Source organism: Acinonyx jubatus, chromosome X (genome assembly GCF_027475565.1).
Source record: "Acinonyx jubatus isolate Ajub_Pintada_27869175 chromosome X, VMU_Ajub_asm_v1.0, whole genome shotgun sequence".
Classification (NCBI taxonomy): Eukaryota; Metazoa; Chordata; class Mammalia; order Carnivora; family Felidae; genus Acinonyx; species Acinonyx jubatus.
Window position 1 is genome coordinate 83,966,733 of NC_069389.1, and position 18,670 is coordinate 83,985,402.

At 40.4% G+C, this 18,670-nt stretch overlaps 1 protein-coding gene across 2 annotated transcripts in view; it reads left to right on the forward strand.

The window, feature by feature from the left end:
• The first annotated feature begins 410 nt into the window (after positions 1-410).
• LOC106985471 (small ubiquitin-related modifier 2) overlaps positions 411-18,670 on the forward strand; it is a 148,555-nt gene continuing 130,295 nt past the window's right edge. For both annotated transcript variants that reach the window (XM_053201505.1, XM_027054904.2), the window contains exons 1-2: positions 411-635; positions 1,592-1,649. The gene's annotated coding sequence lies outside the window, so the exon portion shown is untranslated. The remainder of the gene's footprint in view (positions 636-1,591; positions 1,650-18,670) is intronic.

Consider the following 18,670-nt stretch of genomic DNA (forward strand, 5'->3'; position numbering starts at 1 on the left):
TCCCAGCAAGCCCGGGATGGCATAGCTGAGACCGACCACAGGGAAGGCCTCGGACCAGGAAAAGAACAGAGGGAGGTGAGCAGGAAGCACGAGGCGAAAGGGAGCTGGGGGAGGGAGGCAGGAGGCGGTAGGTCTTCCGCAAAAAATCACTTTTAAGAACTGAAACCAAGGGGAACAGAAAGTGCGGGAGTCGCTCAGGAGCCCAGAGCCCCGCGCGCGGCGAGAGGAGCTGCCAGGTAGGAGCTCTACTCCACGCTGCTCCCGTAGCACGCGTCCTGTGCTTTGAATTGCGCTTGGTCTGAAGCCAGTCCCATCTGCAACTGGGCGGGCACTGAGCCAGCTGCGCCGCTGGCTCCGCCCACTCCATGGCCGCGCCTGCCTAGCCAATCGGGAGATTCCAGGAGCCACACAAAAAGACGTGCAATCCTACTACCTTCTCCAACTAGGGCGCTGCTCAGTCCTCTGCTTTTTCAGGCCTCTGCGGTTTCTCCTGGGGCAGGCTTCAGCACCTTGGTTGCTGGAGGGCTGGGCCGGAATCAGCTCCTTGACTTACCCTCCTCCGCCTGCAGCACCTCCGCCTCTGCAAAAATGCAAAATTTGCTTTTCTCTTGGAAGAGCGTGTGCCCAAGAGTTTGGTGGGTTTTGTTGTTGTTGTTGTTGTTGTTGTTATGTTTGTTTTTGTTTTGGTGAAGGAAGTGCAGTGCTTTGAGTGCCCTGGCTGAATCTGTATTCTAAAAGAGCTGGACACCTTGGGGGAATCAGGAGGTACTAGACTGCTTATCATTCCCAGACGCTTGAGCCTCCAGTAAACCTCAGTGCCTCGCCTCTGGGTGGAGTGGAGGAGGGTCAGCAAATAAGTTTTATGAGGGGACTCTGGCCACAGCAATAGTGGCCCTTCAGTAGGACAGAAATTGGGCTCCAGGAGCATCCCCTCTAATGGGGTTCATGAGCAAACGGCTAAGAAAGAATTCCTGAGACGTTTTTGGTGCAAAAAGGTGATTTTATTAAAGCACTGGGACAGGACCCGTGGCCAGAAAGAGCTGCACTGGGGTTGTGAGGAGTGACTGATTATATATATTTAAGTTTGTGGAGGGAGGGAGATAGAGATAAAGTAAGTTTCTAAGGAATTTGGAAGCAAGGCTTTCAGGACCTTGAGGACTAGATGTTGTTAAGATAAGGTTACTTTTAGTTTTGTTTTTTTTTTCAACGTTTATTTATTTTTGGGACAGAGAGAGACAGAGCATGAACGGGGGAGGGGCAGAGAGAGAGGGAGACACAGAATCGGAAACAGGCTCCAGGCTCCGAGCCATCAGCCCAGAGCCCGACGCGGGGCTCGAACTCACGGACTGCGAGATCGTGACTTGGCTGAAGTCTGACGCTTAACCGACTGCGCCACCCAGGCGCCCCGGTTACTTTTAGTTTTTAACAAAACACAAACATTAAGGAAGTAAGGCAGCCATGCATTCCTCAAGGAAGGTCACTCTCTGCATGTTTCGGATATCTATCAGTGGGCTGCAAACTGTAAGATTTAATTTAAGCTACATTTCTCTTGCCTTTGTTTTACTCCTCACCACCCCCCCCCCCCAACTAGAGGATGCAGAGTTGGAGTGTTCTTGGCTGACACCATGGAAGGGGAAAAGAAGTCAAAGGTAAGTGTATCTTTAAGGGAGTTAGCCCCTAGAGAGCAGGCCATTCTACTGTTCCAGCATTCTGGCCCCATCATATGGAAAAGCCTGGCATTTTGTGTAGAGGGCATCTGTTCTTTCCACTACCCTGAACATAGTCCTGTGGGATAGAAGGATATCAGAGAATGAGGAAATGCCTCCACTCATTACCCTCTGTCCTTCCCATCTCCAAGATGAAGCAAGTTTTGGGGCGCCTGGGTGGCTCAGTCTTTTAAGTGTCCATCTTCCACTCGGGTCATGATCTCGTGGTACATGGGTTAAAGCCCCACATCTGGCTCTGTGCTGACAGCTCAGAGCCTGGAGGCCGCTTCGATTCTGTCTCTCTTTCTCTCTCTGCCCCTCCCGCTGCTCGTTTTCTCTCTCTCTCTCTCTGTCTCTCTCTTTCTCTCATAAATATTAAAAAAACTTTAAAGGGGCGCCTGGGTGGCTTAGTCGGTTAAGCATCCGTCTTCGGCTCAGGTCATGATATCGGGGTCCATGAGTTCAAGCCCTGCATTGGGCTCTGTACTAACCTCTTCAGAGCCAGGAGCCTGCTTCAGATTCTGTGTCTCACTCTCTCTCTGCTCCTCTCCCACTCCTGCTCTCTCTGTCTCTCAAAAATAAATAAATAAACGTTAAAAAATAAAAAGCTTAAAAAAATGAAACAAGTTTAGAAAGAGGCCTCTTTAGAGCATATAAGCCAGACAGGCAGTCAACAAATAGAACTCAGTGATGGCATGTCATTTAAAAGTGTTGAAATCAGGGGCACCTGGGTGGCTCAGTCAGTTGAGCCTCCGACTTCAGCTCAGATCATGATCTCACAGTTCCCTGAGTTTGAGCCCCATGTCAGGCTCGCTGCTGTCAACACAGAGCCTGCTTTGTGTCCTTGTCCTCTGTTCTCTGTGTCTGTCCCCTTCTCTCTGCCCCTGCCCTGCTTACGCTCATACTCTCCCTCAAAAACAAAACAATATTAAAGAAAAAAGTAAAAGTGATAAAATCAAAACAAATTTCAAGTTCGCTTTTGGTTAACTATAACATTCAAACAGAGGAGCGCCTGGGTGGCTCAGTCGATTAAGTGTCTGACTTGGGCTCAGGTCATGATCTCACGGTTTGTGAGTTCAAGCCCCACGTCGGACTGTGTGCTGACAGCTCAGAGCCTGGAGTCTGCTTCGGATTCTGTGTCCCTGTCTCCCTCTGCCTCTTCCCCACTTATGCTCTGTCTCTCAAAAATAAATAAATGTAAAAAAAAATTTAGAACATTCAAACAGAAACATTGTTCCCTTTGTCTTTCCTTGAGTATTTGGTAAATGAGTTGGGACTGCTTGTACCCAGCATATTGCAAATCTTCTGTTTGGAACTCCTGGGGGTAGCTGAGTGTTTTGCACAGCTAAAGATTTAACTCATTACCCCACCTCAACAACCACCCATCTATTTTTTTACCATTTTTGAATCACTTTTAAAATATATCTCATCATTTTCTGCCTTCTTACAAGCAGCAGAGCACCCTAGCACCTTCCTTTCCCCTCTTTTCCCTCGTACCTTTTTTTCCTTCCATTGCAGCAAATGCTTCCTTCCCACCAGTGCAAGACTAGAAAAAAAAAATAGGTGGGAGTATCTATATATCACTAACCATTACATACAGGAGTGGGTCTGTCAAGCCTACCGCTACTGCCCTTAATCCTTCATCCCTTGTCCCTGGTCATTCAGGCATCCTTGGAGACAGTCCTTGCTTACCAAAGACGGAAAGGCCATTCCAGGTAATTTTGCCCAAGCACCTGAATTGTACATGTGGGGACACTGAAGCCTAGAGAAGGAAGAGGAATTGGCCCAAGGTTACATGGCAGAGGCCAAAACTAGAATCTTGTTTCCAGAATGACCTAGTTCCAGAACTGGTTTTTGTTTTTGTTTTTGTTTTTCCAGTGATAAATTGGTTTTGCCTGGTATTTCAGTCAACCACCAGCAGGTGGGAGTAAATTTGTTTGCAAGCAGGTTGTTCTTAGCACCCTGGAACAAATTGCACACTCAGTCCCACATTTGTCAAAGCAAGCCTGAATTATTTTCTCCCTAGGTGTCCTTGTGACTACAGTGATTGCTAAAAACTTGATGGCAATAGTTTACTTCCAGAGCTTACATCCCAGACTCCCATGACAAATACCCCCAAAGTCAACAAGAAATCTATAAAAGCCAGTATAATTTGTATGTGTTCAGCTTTTGTATAGTTAATTTATTAGAATATACATAAATATCCAGGATTAATGGACTTAAACCTGAATACAGGATCATGGTGTACTGACCTAGGCGTTAACCCATCTGTGTTCTGACCCAGCTCTGCCACATTACAGAGAGTATTCCAGTTTGGCTGGAGTGTAATGTGAGTTGGGAGGTAAGACAAGAGGTAAAAGAGGTAAGAATAAAAAGAATAGGTAACACCTGGCCTAGTGAGGGTCACACAGTAAATACGGATTCAGTGAATAAGTACAGCAAAAAAAGAGTTTTAGATCTGATTGTCCAAACTAAGGAATTTGATTTCTGTTGTACATTCAACGGTAAGCTTTTGACGGATTCGTGCAGGGGAAATGATACAATGAGGAAGAAACATTCAGTACCTCTGTGAGGGAGAAGGAGAAACTGGAAGGAAGAGACTGGGGAGGAGAGCAGTTAGGAGAATATTGTATACCTCTGCTTCTGGTAATGGCAGACTGAGTAATTTGGACTAATCCCAAATAAGGACAACTAAAAAAAAAACTAGATAAAACATAAAAAGTAATTACCTTCACTAAGAGCTAAGAAATGATGAGGCTAAAATCTAGAAGAAGACAAGGACCTGGATAGAAAAGCCCAGCACTATAATCCACTTTTGCCCAAGGGAATTTGCCTAATCCAAAAGGAAGTATTGTGAAACTGAGCTGTGGTTTTCATGACCTTATGGGCAAAGGGGACAAGAAGTTGAAACCTTCCCAAATGAGTAGATCTAATAAGCCACTCATCCACTTTAAGCTGAAACTAAGTGGCTACCCTCCAGGATAATAATGAGTCAGAAGTAACAAGATCTTGCATGGACTTGTAGCCTAGATACCCATCAGCAGGGTGATCCAAGGAACTCCCAATCCCTGAAGTTGGATTAAAGGAGTCTTGGTCAGGGACACCTTGGTGGCTCACTCAGTTAAGCATCTGACTTTGGCTCAGGTTATGTTCTCACAGTTTGTGAGTTCAAGCCCTGCCAGGGGCTCGCTACTGTCAGTGCACAGCCAGCTTTGGATTCTCTCTCTCTGCCTCTCCCCTGCTCAAGTGTGCACGTGTGTACGCGCATGTGTGTCTAAAAAATAAATATAAAAAAGAAATCTTGGACAAGCACTGTTGCCAGACATTTGGGCTTGCAGCCTAGATACCCATCACCAGGGTGATCCAAAGAACTCCCTTTCCTGAACCTGGATTAAAGTAGTCTTGGACAGGTACTGTTGCCAGGCATTTGACAAGAGCAAGTGAAAATATTCTCCACAGAAAGGTTTTGTCTTCTAGGTCTGAAATCTGTCTCACAAATAATTTTTCAATAATATATCCGCACGTAGTTAAAAATAAGTAGGCACTCAAAGAAAAAAAATCATTGTGACAACTGGAAGAAAAAATAGACAAAAATTCAGAGAGACTTCAGATATCAAAATTATGACACACAGACTATAATGACTATGGTTTACTATAGTTCAAAAAAATAAAAAATAAGCTTTAATGGGGCGCCTGGGTGGCTCAGTCGGTTAAGCATCCGACTTTGGCTCAGGTCATGTTCTTACAGTTTGTGGGTTCAACCCCAAGTCGGGCTCTGTGCTGACAGCTCAGAGCCTGGAGCCTGCTTCAGATTGTGTCTCCCTCTCTCTCTGCCCCTCCCCCACTCACCCGCTGTCTCTGTCTCTCAAAACAGTGTTAAAAAATTTTTTTAAATATGCTTTAAAATAGCTGCAGGGAAGAAAAAAATCATAAAAAGTGACAGTCAATTTGAAAAATAATCAAATAGGACATCTAGAACTAAAAAATATAAAGATTGAGAGTTCAGTGCATGTGTTTAACAGATTAATAAACACAACTGTTAGACAATAATAGGTATAATGAAAAATAAACTTAAGAGAATTATTTTTTAAGCTTTTAATTCCAGTTGGTGAACTGCAGGTAATATTACTTGCAGGTGTACAATAGTGATTCAGCAATTACACACAACACCTGGTGCTCATCACAAGTGCCCTCCTTAATTCCCATCACCTGTTTAAGCCACCCGTGGGGGGGGGGGGGGCATCTCCTCTGGTAACCATCAGTTCTCTAGAGTTAAGAGTCTGTTTCTTTGCCTCTCTCTCTCCCTCCCTCCCCCTCTTTCCCCCTCCCTCTCCCTCCCTCTCCCTCCCTCTCCCCCTCCCTCCCCCCTCTTTCTCTCCCCCTTCTCTTTCTCTCCCCCCTCCTCTCCCTCTCCCCCCTCTCTCCCTCTCCCTCTCCCTCTCTCCCTCTCCCTTTTTCCCCCTTTACTCCTTTGTTTTGTTTTTTGAAATCTACATATGAATGAAATCATAGTATTTCTCTTTCTCTGACTGACTTCTTTTGCTTAGCATAATTCTCTCTACTTCCATCCATGTCATTGCAAATGACAAGATTTCATTCTTTTTATGGCTGTGTAACATTCCATTTTTGTGTGTGTGTTTGTTTGTGTGTGTGTATACATACTACATCTTCTTTATCCATTCCTCAGTCGATGGACATTTGGGCTGCTTCCATAATTTAGCTATTATAAATAACGCTGCTGTAAACAGAGGTGCACGTATCCCTTTGAATTAGTGTTTTGTATTTTTTGGGTAAATATCCAGTAGTGCAATTCATGGATCATAGGGTACTTCTATTTTAAACTTTTTGAGGAACTTCCATACTGTTTTCCAGAGTGGCGGCACCAGTTTGCATTCCCACCAGCAGTGGAAGAGGGTTCCCTTTTTTTCACATCCTCATCAATACCTGTTGTTTCTTGTGTTGTTGATTTTAGCCATTCTGGCAGGGATGAGGTGATATCTCATTGTAGTTTTGATTTGCATTTCCCTGATGTAAGTGATAAGAATCTTTTCATGTGTCTGTTGGCCATTTGTATGTCTTTGGAGAAATCTTCTGCCCATTTTATAATTGGATTATTTGTTTTTTTGGATGTTGAGTTGTATAAGTTCTTCACATATTTTGGATATTAACCCTTTATCAGATATGTAATTTGCAAATGTCATCTCCCATTACTGGGTTGCCTTTTGTTGATTAACTTTGCTGTGCAGAAGCTTTTTATTTTGATGTAATCCTAATAGTTTCTTCTTACATTTGTTTCTCTTGCCTCCAGAGACCTATCTGGAAAAAGTTGCTGTGGCCGACGTCAAAGAAGTTACTGCCTGTGTTCTAGGATTTTTATGTTTCCAGTTCTTACATTTAGGTCTTTGATCAACTTTGAATTTATTTTTGTGAACAGTGTAAGAAAGCAGTCCAGTTTCATTCTTTTGCATGTAGCTGTCCAGTTTTCTCAACACTATTTGTTGAAGAGATTGTCTTTTTTCCATTGGATAGTCTTTCCTGCTTTGTTGAACATTAATTGACCCATAAAGTTGTGGGTTTATTTCTGGGTTTTCTGTCCTGTTCCATTGATCTATGTGCCTATCTTTGTGCCAGCACCATACTGTTTTGATTACTACAGCTTTGTAATATAACTTGAAATCCAGAATTGGGATGCCTCCAGCTTTGCTTTTCTTTTTCAAGATTCCTTTGGCTATTCAGGTTTTTATGGTTCTATATCAATTTTAATTGTTCTAGTTCTGTGAAAAATGTTATCGTGATAAGGATTGCATTAAATGTGTAGGTTTATTTGGGTAGTATAGACATTTTAACAATATTTGTTCTTCCAATCCATTAACATGGAATATCTTTCCATTTATTTGTGTCTTCTTCAGTTTCTTTCATCAATGTTTTAAAAGTTTGCAGCGTACAGGTCTTTCACCTCTTTGGTTAGGTTTATTCCTAGATATCTTATTATTTTTGGTACAATTGTAAATGAGATTGTTTTCTTAACTTATCTTTCTGTGGTTTAATTATTGGTGTATAGAAATGCAACATATTTCTGTACATTGATTTTTGCATCCTGTGAATTTACTGAGTTTATCAGTTCTAGCAGGTTTTTGGCAAAGTCTTTCAGGTTTTCTGTATATAGTATCATGTCACCTGAAAATAGTGAAAGTTTTACTTCTTCCTTGACAATTTGGATGCTTTTTATTTCTTTTTGTTGTCTGGTTGCTATGGCTAGGACTTCCAGTACTATATTAAATAACGTGGTGAGAATGGACATTCTTGTCTTGTACCGGACCATGGAGGAAAATCTCTGTTTTTGCCCATTTAGGATGATGTTAGCTGTGGGTTTTTCACATACAGCCTTTATTATGTTGAGGTATGTTCCCTCTAGACCTAATTTGCAGAGGGTTTTTATCATGAATGGATGTTGTACTTTGTCAAATGCTTTCTCTGTGTTTGTTAAAATAATCATATATGGTTCTTAGCCTCTCTCTTATTGATGTGATGTAGCACATTGATTTGCCAATATTTAACTACTGTTGCAATCCAGGAATAAATCACACTTGATCGTGGTGAATGATTTTTTTTAATGTATTGTTGGATTTGGCTTGCCAATATTTTGTTGAGGATTTTTACATCTATGTCATCAAGGATATTGGCCAGTAGTTCTGTTTTTTTAGTGGTGTCTTTATCGGATTTTGGTATCAGGGTAATGCTGGCATATAGAATGAGTTTGGAGGATTTCCTTCCTTTCCTTTTTTTTTAAATATAGTTTGAGAAGAATAAGTATTAACTCTTCTTTAAATGTTTGGTAGAATTTGCCTGTGAAGCCATTAGGTCCTGAACTTTTGTTTGTTGGGTGTTTTTTGATTACTGATTCAATTTCATTGCTGCCAATTACTCTGTTCTAATTTTCTATTTCTTCCTGTTTCAGTTTTGGTAGTTTATTTCAAGGAATTTATCCATTTCTTTTAGGTTGTGCAATTTGTTGGCAAATAATTTTTCATAATATTTTTTTATAATTATTTGTACTTCGGTGATGTTGTCATTTCTCCTCTCTCCTTTGTGATTTCATTTATTTGAGTCCTTTCTCTTTTTTCCTTGGTAAGTCTTGCTAAGTTTTATTGATTTTTTAAAAATTGTATTCATTTATTTTGAGAGAGAGCAGGAGGGGCAGAGAGAGAGAATCCCAAGCAGTCTCTGCACTGTTCAGCGCAGAGTCCAACGCAGGACTCAATCTCATGAACCATGAGATGGTGACCTCAAGTGAGATCAAGAGTTGGATGCTTAACCTACTGAGCCACCCAGGTGCCTCTCAATTTTATTGATTTTTTTCAAAGAACCAGATCCTGGTTTCATTGATCTTTTCTACTTTTTTTTTTTTTTTTTTACTTTTTAGATCATTTATTTCTGCTCTATTTTTTATTATTCCTTTCCTTCTGCTGGTTTTAGGTTTTTGTTTGTTGTTCTTTTTCTAGCTTGTTTAAGTATAAGGTTACATTTTTTATTTGAGTTTTTCTTGCTTCTTGAAATAGGCCTGTATTACTATATCCTTTCCTCTTTGGGCTGCTTTTGCTGCATCCCAAAGGTTTTGACCATTGTGTTTTCATTTTCATTTGTTTCCATGTACTTTTTAATTTATCCTTTTATTTCCTGATTGACTTATTCATTGTTTAGTAACATGTTATTTAACCTCCATGTATTTATGGTTTTCCAGATTTTTTCTTGTGATTGATTTCTAGTTTCATAGTGTTGTGGTCGAAAAAATGCATGGTATGACTTTGATCTTCTTGAATTTGTTGAGGCTTGTTTTGTGGCCTAATATGTGATCTATTCTAGAGAATGTTCTATGTGCACTTGAAAAGAGTGTGTACTCTGCTGTTTTAGGATGGAATGTTCTGAATACATCTGTTAAGTCCATCTGTTCCAGTGTGTCATTCAAGGCCAGTTTCCTTGTTGATTTTCTGTTTAGATGATCTGTGCATCGCTGTAAGTGGGGTGTTAAAGTCCCGTACTATTATTGAATTATTATTGATTAGTTCCTTTATGTTTGTTACTGTTTTATGTATTTGGGTGCTCCTATGTTGGATGCATGAATATATCTTCTTGTTGGATTGTCCCCTCTATGACTATATAGTGTCCTTCTTTGTCTCTTGCTACAAACTTTCTTTAAAGTCTTTTTGTCTGATCTAAGTATTGCTACTCCAACTTTCTTTTGACATCCATTTGCATTATAGATGTTTCTCCATCCCTTCACTTTCAGTCTACAGGTATCTAGGTCTGAAATGAGTCTCTTGTAGGCAGCATATAGATGGGTCTTGTTTTTTATCCATTCTGTCACCATGTGTATTTTGGTTGGAGGGTTTAGTCCATTTACATTGAAAGTAACTATTGATAGTTGTATATTTATTATCATTTTTATTTGTTTTTGTGGTTGTTTCTGAAGATTTTCTCTGATACTTTATCTTTTTCTCTTTCATGTTTTGTTAATTTTCTTTAGTGATATATTTGGATTTCTTTCTCTTTATTCTTTGTATATTTATTAGTGGTTTTGATATATGGTTAACATTAGACTTGTATATAACCTCTTCTGCATATAGCAGTCTATGTTAACTTGATGGTCATTTAAGTCTGAACCCATTCTTTTCTCATCTCCACCTGTTAGGTAGATGTTATTATATTTTATATCTTGTTTTGTGAGTACCTTAAGTGATTTTTTTATAGAAATATTCATTTTTACTGCTTTTGTGTTTCATACCTTTATACTGTCACTTTTGCTCTCTCCTTTCCACTTAAAGTGACCCTTTTAATATTTCTTGCAGGGCTGGGTTAGTGGTCGTGAACTGCTTCAGTTTTTGTTTGTCTGGGAAACTCATTATCTCTCTTTTCTGAATGATAGCCTTGCCAGATAGTGTTCTTGGCTGTAGGTTTTTCCCATTTAGCACTTTATATCATGCCATTCCCTTAAGAGAGAATTAATAAGTTGAAAGGTAGATAAGAAGAAATCATCCAGAATTCCTCCTAGTGAAACAAATTATAGGGAAAAAAAGAAAATATATCATAAGAGACACAAAGAATAGAGTGAGAAGGTCTATAGTACAGTTGAGTCTCAGAAGGACAGGAAAGAGAAATGGGGAAGATGATGGCAAAAAATTTTCCAGAGCAGATGAAAGGCAATACTCCAAGGATTCTAGAAACCCCTTGCATCCTAGGCAGGATAAATAAAAAGAAATCCACACCTATACACATCATAGTGAAAGTGGAAAAAAAAACAAGGACAAAGAAGACTATGTTAATGATCCAAATTAGAGACAATGAAGTCTTTTTTTGACATGTAAAAAGTTGTACACATTTATTGTATACAATTCAATGAGCTTGGCAATAGGTATATACCTGTGAAACCATCATCATCATCAAGGCCATAAACATAGAGATAATGAGTCTTAACATTAAGCAGGAATAGAACAGATTGAGACAAGCAGATGAGCCTTTAGATTCTGGCCTTTAGAATGTCTTTTTCTCAGACTTACCATGAAGGACTATTTTATCAAGGTATTATCCATTTCATTCTAATTAATTAAATTCATTTGTTAACCAATCTATTTGTTGGAGCAACCTGACTCCTAGGAGCTGTTCCCAGTTTTCTCTTCATACATGTGAGGCCATCATCGTATACATACATGTCCCTTATCTCATGGGCTATAAAAATAATAAATATTCTCCATAGAAATTGTGATGGTTAATTTTATATGTCAACTGGACTGGGCTAAGGGATATCCAGATAGCTGGCAAAACATTATATCCAAGTATGTCTATGAGGGTGTCTCTGGGAAAGATTGGCATTTGAATCAATAGATGGAATAACGAGGATGGCCCTCACCAATACAGGGGGGCATCACCCAATGCACTGAGGGCCTGAATAGAAGGAAAAGGTGGACAAAAAGTAAATTCATTCTCTCAGCTTAAGCTTAAACATCCATCTTCTTCTGCCTTCAGACATTGATGCTTCTGGTTCTCCAACTTTCAGACCCAGACTGGGACTTAACACCATCAGCCCCTTGATTCTCAGGCCTTTGGACTCTGATGAAATTATGCCTGAGCTTTCCTGGTTCTCCAACATGCAGACAGCAGATCTCAGGGTTTCTTGACCTCCATAACCACATAAGCCAATTCCTATAACAAATAAACACATACCTCAATACCTACCAACTTACCTACCTACCTACCTACATAACATACATATATATTCTATTGGTTGATACTCTTAAGAACCCTGACTAATACAGAAATAAAATGCCAGTAGCAACTGAGCTCCAAGAATGGAGAAATGTGTTTTTATATGACTTTCCAAGAGAAAGCAGAATAAAAGTGAATCTATGTAGAAATTCTTCTTTCTACTCATCTTCCCCATCCAACTTTCACTGTTTCTGAGGAAAAGTATATAAAATGAACAGTTTTGGGTTCCCAAGGTATTTAATTACAACCTTCAGCCTTGACCATATGCATTCACTCACTGGACTACCTATGCTCAACCTGCATAGAATTTGTCCAGGGGTTTATATTTGTAATAGACCTAAAAGTGCAATGGACTACTTGTTACTACAGCTGTTCACACAGTAATGAATAGCTAGTTGTCAGGAATGTGATAGAGGCAATTCTGCTCCATATGGAAAGCTGTTTCCATCAGAGTTTCTGTGGCCCGCTGAATTTCTGACATTTCCTGACAAAACCTAAGCTAAAAACAACTGTTTATGAATTTTTTAAGAAGAATTTCAAATATTTTGTTCAAAATACTTCATTGATTTTGTTGAGGAACATGCATTCTTTTTAAATTTTTAATGCTTATTTTTGAGAGAGAGAGAGAGAGAGAGAGAGAGAGAGAGAGGGCAGGGAGGGGCAGAAGAGGGGGAGACACAGAATCTGAAGCAGGCTCCAGGCTCTGAGCTGTCAGCACAGAGCCCAATGTGGGTCTTGAACTCATGAACTGTGAGATCATGACCTGACCTAAAGTCAGACTCTTAACTAACTGAGCCACCCAGCTGCCCCGAGGAACAAGCATTTTTATGTACCCACAAAGACCCCTCAAACTCCCACAGAATATTGTTTCTCCCAGAGAAGATATTCGGCAGGAAAGCCTTTTCCATTGCCTAATCCCAAGCCAATTAGAAAGCTATCCAACAGTAAAAACACTAACCTGTCTTCATTTATAGAATGCAGTATGCACCAACAATTTTGACCAAGTGTCACAAAGGGAGAGATTGCTGGATTTTTTATTCTATTTTTTCTGGTTTCTCTTCACTTTTGCTGGACATTCACAATTTGTGTAGGTCACAGCTGTCTCCCCAAAGTTCGCAGAAACCTGCTTTTTAACATATATATCATCTTCCAGCAGTATATTCCTCCCTTTCCATTGAAGGGTGGGAACAGGAAAAATGCTCCACTACATCTAAGGTATTTATCTCAGGGACTTGTAGCATAGTTTACTAAAAAGGGTAATGGACTACAAATCTGAAGAGCTAATGCCACAGCCTCTGAATCTGTTTTATTGTATGAAACATGGAAGCGGTAATAATGCCTATTTGTTAATGGAACAACCCTGACAGAAGGGAATCCCTGTGTGTCCCAACTTCTGGCTCATTTCCTCAACCTTGACATGTTTCTCCGTTGTCCATCTGGAAGAACTGTTGTCACTACCACTTCTAGCCACCAGGGGTCATCAGTTCTCATGGTCTAACTGTGGAATGTGCCTTTTTATGCACCCCCCTTTTTTGTCTTAGAGAGAGAGAGAGAGAGAGAGAGAGAGAGAGAGAGAACAGGAGCTGGAGAGAGGGGCAGAGGAAGAGAGACAGAGAATCTTAAGCAGGTTCCACGCTCAGCAAGCCAGACTAACATTTACAAACTTAACATTCTTCAGAAACTCTGTGTAACAGAGGGGAATAAGCACAGGAAACAGACACTACTGAGGGAGGTATTAATGCACTAATGGATAGACCTCTACCACTACAGTGAAGTCCTAGCTGCTACTGTCTACACTGTCCTTCACTGGGGCTTCTGATGGCTGGCCTCTAGTTACCCCTGCCTCTCTCCTGATTCCAGGGGGCGAGAATCAGGGGTCCTGTACAAATGATAAATGGTAGCCCCTGGAACTGTACAGGGCACAGCCTGTGTTGCCATATGTCATAGAGAACTTGTCCCCACCAGCACTCTAGCTTCTATTCCATACTGTGTAGACTCTGGCAGTCTTACTAGTTTACATTTAGCATGTCCAGTTAGCATTGCTTGAAAGATGGATCTGCATGCCTTTTGTCTTAGAATACTAGATGGAGAAGTGTTCCCCAGTCAGATACAGTGTCCATCCCCATAATGCAATCAGATAAAAGAGACAACCTCTTCATATAAATCCTGTTCAAACATACCAATTCTTCTACAAACTTTTACCTTGATTCCATTAACCCTTATATTCTTTTTTTTTAATTTTTTTAATGTTTTATTTATTTCTGAGACAGAGACAGAGCATGAGCAGGGGTGGGGCAGAGAGAGAGGGAGACACAGAATCCGAAGCAGGCTCCAGGCTCTGAGCTGTCAGCACAGAGCCCGATGCGGGGCTCGAACTCACAGACCGCGAGATCATGACCTGAGCCGAAGTCAGACGCTCAACCGACTGAACCACCCAGGCGCCCCAACCCTTATATTCTTAACTGTAGCTCAATCTTTGTCAATCTTTAACTTGATTAATATGCCTAAACACTGCCACAAGCACATTATTGGTCAGGTTTGTCATTGTAAACTCAGCCTTTACGCTTTTTAAATTTTCCAACTGGGATAAACAGACTAGATTTGTTAGGAGCACTTTAATGTTGGGGAACCAGCAGGGGGGCCCTTTGGCCCTCCCAACCTTTGGTAATGCTATATTAAAACCTTGGTTTTGAAAAAAAAAAAAAACCTTGGTTTTAACCCCATCAATGTCCATATTATTCATCCCATTTCTCAACTATCTAAACATTTTTACCCTGCAGGACAAATCCTGTGACTCTCCCCTTTCTTTTCCCTGTTTGTTTCACTCCTATCAATATTTGCCTTATTCACCTTTTTTCCATAATAACTGTTTAAAACTTTCCACCTTATTGGGAAGTCCCTTGACTCTCCTCTCGCTTCTTCCCTATTCTCTTGTTAACTAACCTAATATTTTTACTAGCATCTGGAAGACCCATGAGGGGAAGTTGAGACAGCAATTTCAATAAAGTCCTGAATTGTCCCTCAGTTTTGTAGCAAGGTGTTTTGTCGTGCCCATGTGAAAGAGGACCCCTTAACCACAGCACTTACCATGACATGGGTAATTGTCATATTCAGTGGGTAAAATAGTCTAGCTATCATAAAGGTTGTCCACATGGCTTGCATACAGAGCATATCAACAGCTACCTCTGGTGATATTCCACTTGGCTTTCACAGGGGGAGACTTTTACCTTTCTCAAGGTAAACAGATCTTATAGTGCCTTTTACCCAGTCCACCAGACTCGATGTTCCCTTAGGAATAACCTCCTTTGTGTCTGAATCACATATAGCTATCTGTGAATGTTCAGTAGTGAGCTGTGTGGGTCCTGCATCAACCCTAACATGCTTTTCTATTGCCGGGTGAACTGGGGAAACTCTGGGCCCTGAGGCCTTGAGCCAGCCTGACTCAATGATGTCAGGCAAAGGCTCTTGGTCTTATAGGGAGAAAGAATTCAACGACATACACAACACAGTGGATGAGTGACCTACATAAGCAAGAAAGTTTATTAAAATGAAAGTATACTCTAGAGACGTGAGAGCTAGCAAGAGAGAGAAGAGAGAGAGATATAAGCCCTGGGGGTTTGGGTCTCTATATTTTATTGACAGTTGTTAACAAGGGGTGGAATATTAATCACTTGAGACAGGGATTTCTTGGAAGCAGGGTTTCATGCTTTTTCTTCCTTATTTGGTCAGGAGTTTCCTGCCATGGAACCCACTATCTTGGTTTAATCCAGCTTCATGTAGAGTGCTGCCAAGACAGGGCTCGGACTTTCTCAATAGCAGGCAATGACTTCATTTTTGCTGGTCTCCAGGCCTCCTATTAGAACCTAACTAACTTCTTCTAATACTTCTACTCTGCATCATTCACAGCTAAAGACACAGACCCTGAATTAGTCATTGCCATAATCCATTTCAATAAAGGTTCCTCAAGAAGCCAATGATACTGATCCACAAAATGAAACAACTCCTTCACACTGCACCCTCTTGAGGCAAAAGGGGAGGGTGACTTGGGAGGCAAGTTGACCAAAGTAAAGCCATTTGGGTTTTAGCTGACCCTAAAAGTCAGCAGGTTATAAAATGAGTTATAGTATCCAACTCATGGAAGACCACAACACCCCACTCCCTCTGGCAGTAAAATCCATAAAGCCTGGACACTCTTAAAATTGCTCCCTGTGGGTACTTTCACAGCCCTAAGACAATGAAGCAACTAACTGCCCAACATAAATGATAAACCTAAAGCCCCTCCCTATACAGTTAGCTAATTTTAAAAACTTATAAAACCCTTCAATAGAGGCAAATGGGGATCTTCTTCCTCATCTGGGAGGACAGATCACTACTTTGTAAAGTATTTCCTTTCTTACTTCTAGACCTAATAAATCTTTGTCCCTTTCTCTAAGTGGCTTGTTCTTGAATTATTTGTCTTGCATAGCCAAAAACCCTCTTAGAGAGGGTCCTGAGTCCCTCCCTCTTGGGGCCTGAGTCCATCAAACATTATTCTGGTTTCATTAGTTTCTTGGTTTTGTCCTCTCCCCACATTGACTACCTTCTTGATGACCAGAGATCATAGAGGGAGTTTCTTTTGTGCTTGCATAATTTTTCTCTTGGCTTTGAGGTGAGTGGCCAAAGCTCAGACTAAGTGAAATCTGAGCTTGGTCTAGCATCAAGATTGGACCCAGTACCCTCTTTTAATTTCATTTTAAGTATCACAGATAACAAAAATCGAGGGATTAATATTTGGCCTTTTTCTTATTAGTTTGCATTTCCTTATGCATCTAGTGAACCAACCCCAGGATTTGGATCTATTTTTTTTTCTTTTTTTTTAATCTGAAATTTATTGTCAAATTGGTTTACATTACAATACCCAGTGCTCATCCCAAAAGGTGCCCTCCTCAATATCCATCACCCACCCCCCATCAACCCTCAGTCTGTTCTCAGTTTTTAAGAGTCTCTTATGCTTTGGCTCTCCCTCTCTAACCTCTTTTTTTTTTCTTCCCCTCCCCCATGGACTTCTGTTAAGTTTCTCAGGATCCACATAAGAGTGAAAACATATGGTATCTGTCCTTCTCTAAGTGAAATAAGTCATACAGAGATGGATCTGTTTTTAAATTCCATTGGTAACTGATTTCAGTATAGCTGCTGCTCCAAACTGGCAGTAACCGTGTGGCCACCCAGGAGTCAAAAGTTATTTATCCCCCAACCTTTCATTCTTTCTCTTCCCAAACCACATGTTTCCATGACCCAGGGCCAATCTAGAAAAGATCGCGCCTCATTGACACTAACTGTATGAGAGAAGCCCCAGTCTTCCCTTCTGTTGTCTCCTCTTCCACTAATATAGAATATTACTACAACATTCACAGTGCTTCTGCCACGAGATGTGTGGGTCTGGGGTTGGGGATCCTCATATCCAAGCAATTCTGCAACACCAGCTTGGTGTCCTACACTGATGATTTTCAATTATTTTCTCCTGTTCTGGGTGTTGCCCTTTCATCTCTTGAAAGTCCTTTGATGTCCAAGAGTTTTTGATTTTGATGTAGTCTAATTTATCATTTTTATTGTTGTCGGTTCTTTTAGTGTTATATATAATAAATTGTTACCAAATCCAATGTCATGAAGCTTTTCTCCTATATTTTCTTCTAATAGTTTCATAGTTTTCACTTTTTCATTTAGGTCTTTGATTAGGTTTTGAGTTAATTTTTGTATACGATGTAATATAAGAATAGTCTTCACATTTTATGTTTGTATTGACTATTAGGCATGTAAGTGATGACATTGAGTAGGGATTTGGATATATGACCTCCTCCTCTGCATAGCGCATTCTTCTCACTCTTCCTTTAAGACCCAGTCTAGCTATTATGAAGTATCTCAGACTGTAAGGGAGAAGAAAACTTCCAGAAGTTGGAGTTCATAAAAAATGAGGACTTGGAAGTGGCCATCACATTTGTTGATTAGAAGGCCCATTGGTGAGCACTGAGGCAGCAGAAAACTGACTACCATGTTTGGAGGAATCATAAGAATAGGCACTCTATCAGAAGACTTTGTTGCGTGGCCTTGTTTGCCTTTTATTTTGGCAGTCTTTTTAGCATTTCTCAAGTGTTTTGATGATGAAAGAGATCCAGGAGATTTACACCTTCTATTATACTTCAAAGATGCCACTCTCTTTCCAGAAAGAGATGTTATAACTCTGGAAGTTATAGGCAGACAGATTTTGGCTTAGACTAAGTTATAATACAGGGAGCATCAGAGTCAGATCAAATTATGAGTTCAAATCCTAGTTCTGCCACTCACCAGCTGTGTGACCTTAGACAAGTCACTTTCTCTGATCCTCAGTTTTCTCATCTGTAAAATTAGACATTGGGGAGGATTAAATGAGATCAAGTTAGTAAAGACACCAAGAGTATTTACATAGTAGCATAGTGACACAATAGTTGTTAGAGAAGGGTTAATACAGAAAAATAATATTTAGGAAAAGCCAAAAATGGAATGAGGTTTCCATCATTGGGGATGTTCAAAGACAGACTACATGATTACTTGATGAGAACTTAATGGAGAGGATTCCAATGATTTTGCCAGCTGAACAGTGAAGTCCTTTCTAATCTTCATTTTTATAATTCTAAAAATTCCAAACAATGGAAATGTAGACACGAAAGTTGTTGCTGAGACCATCCTGC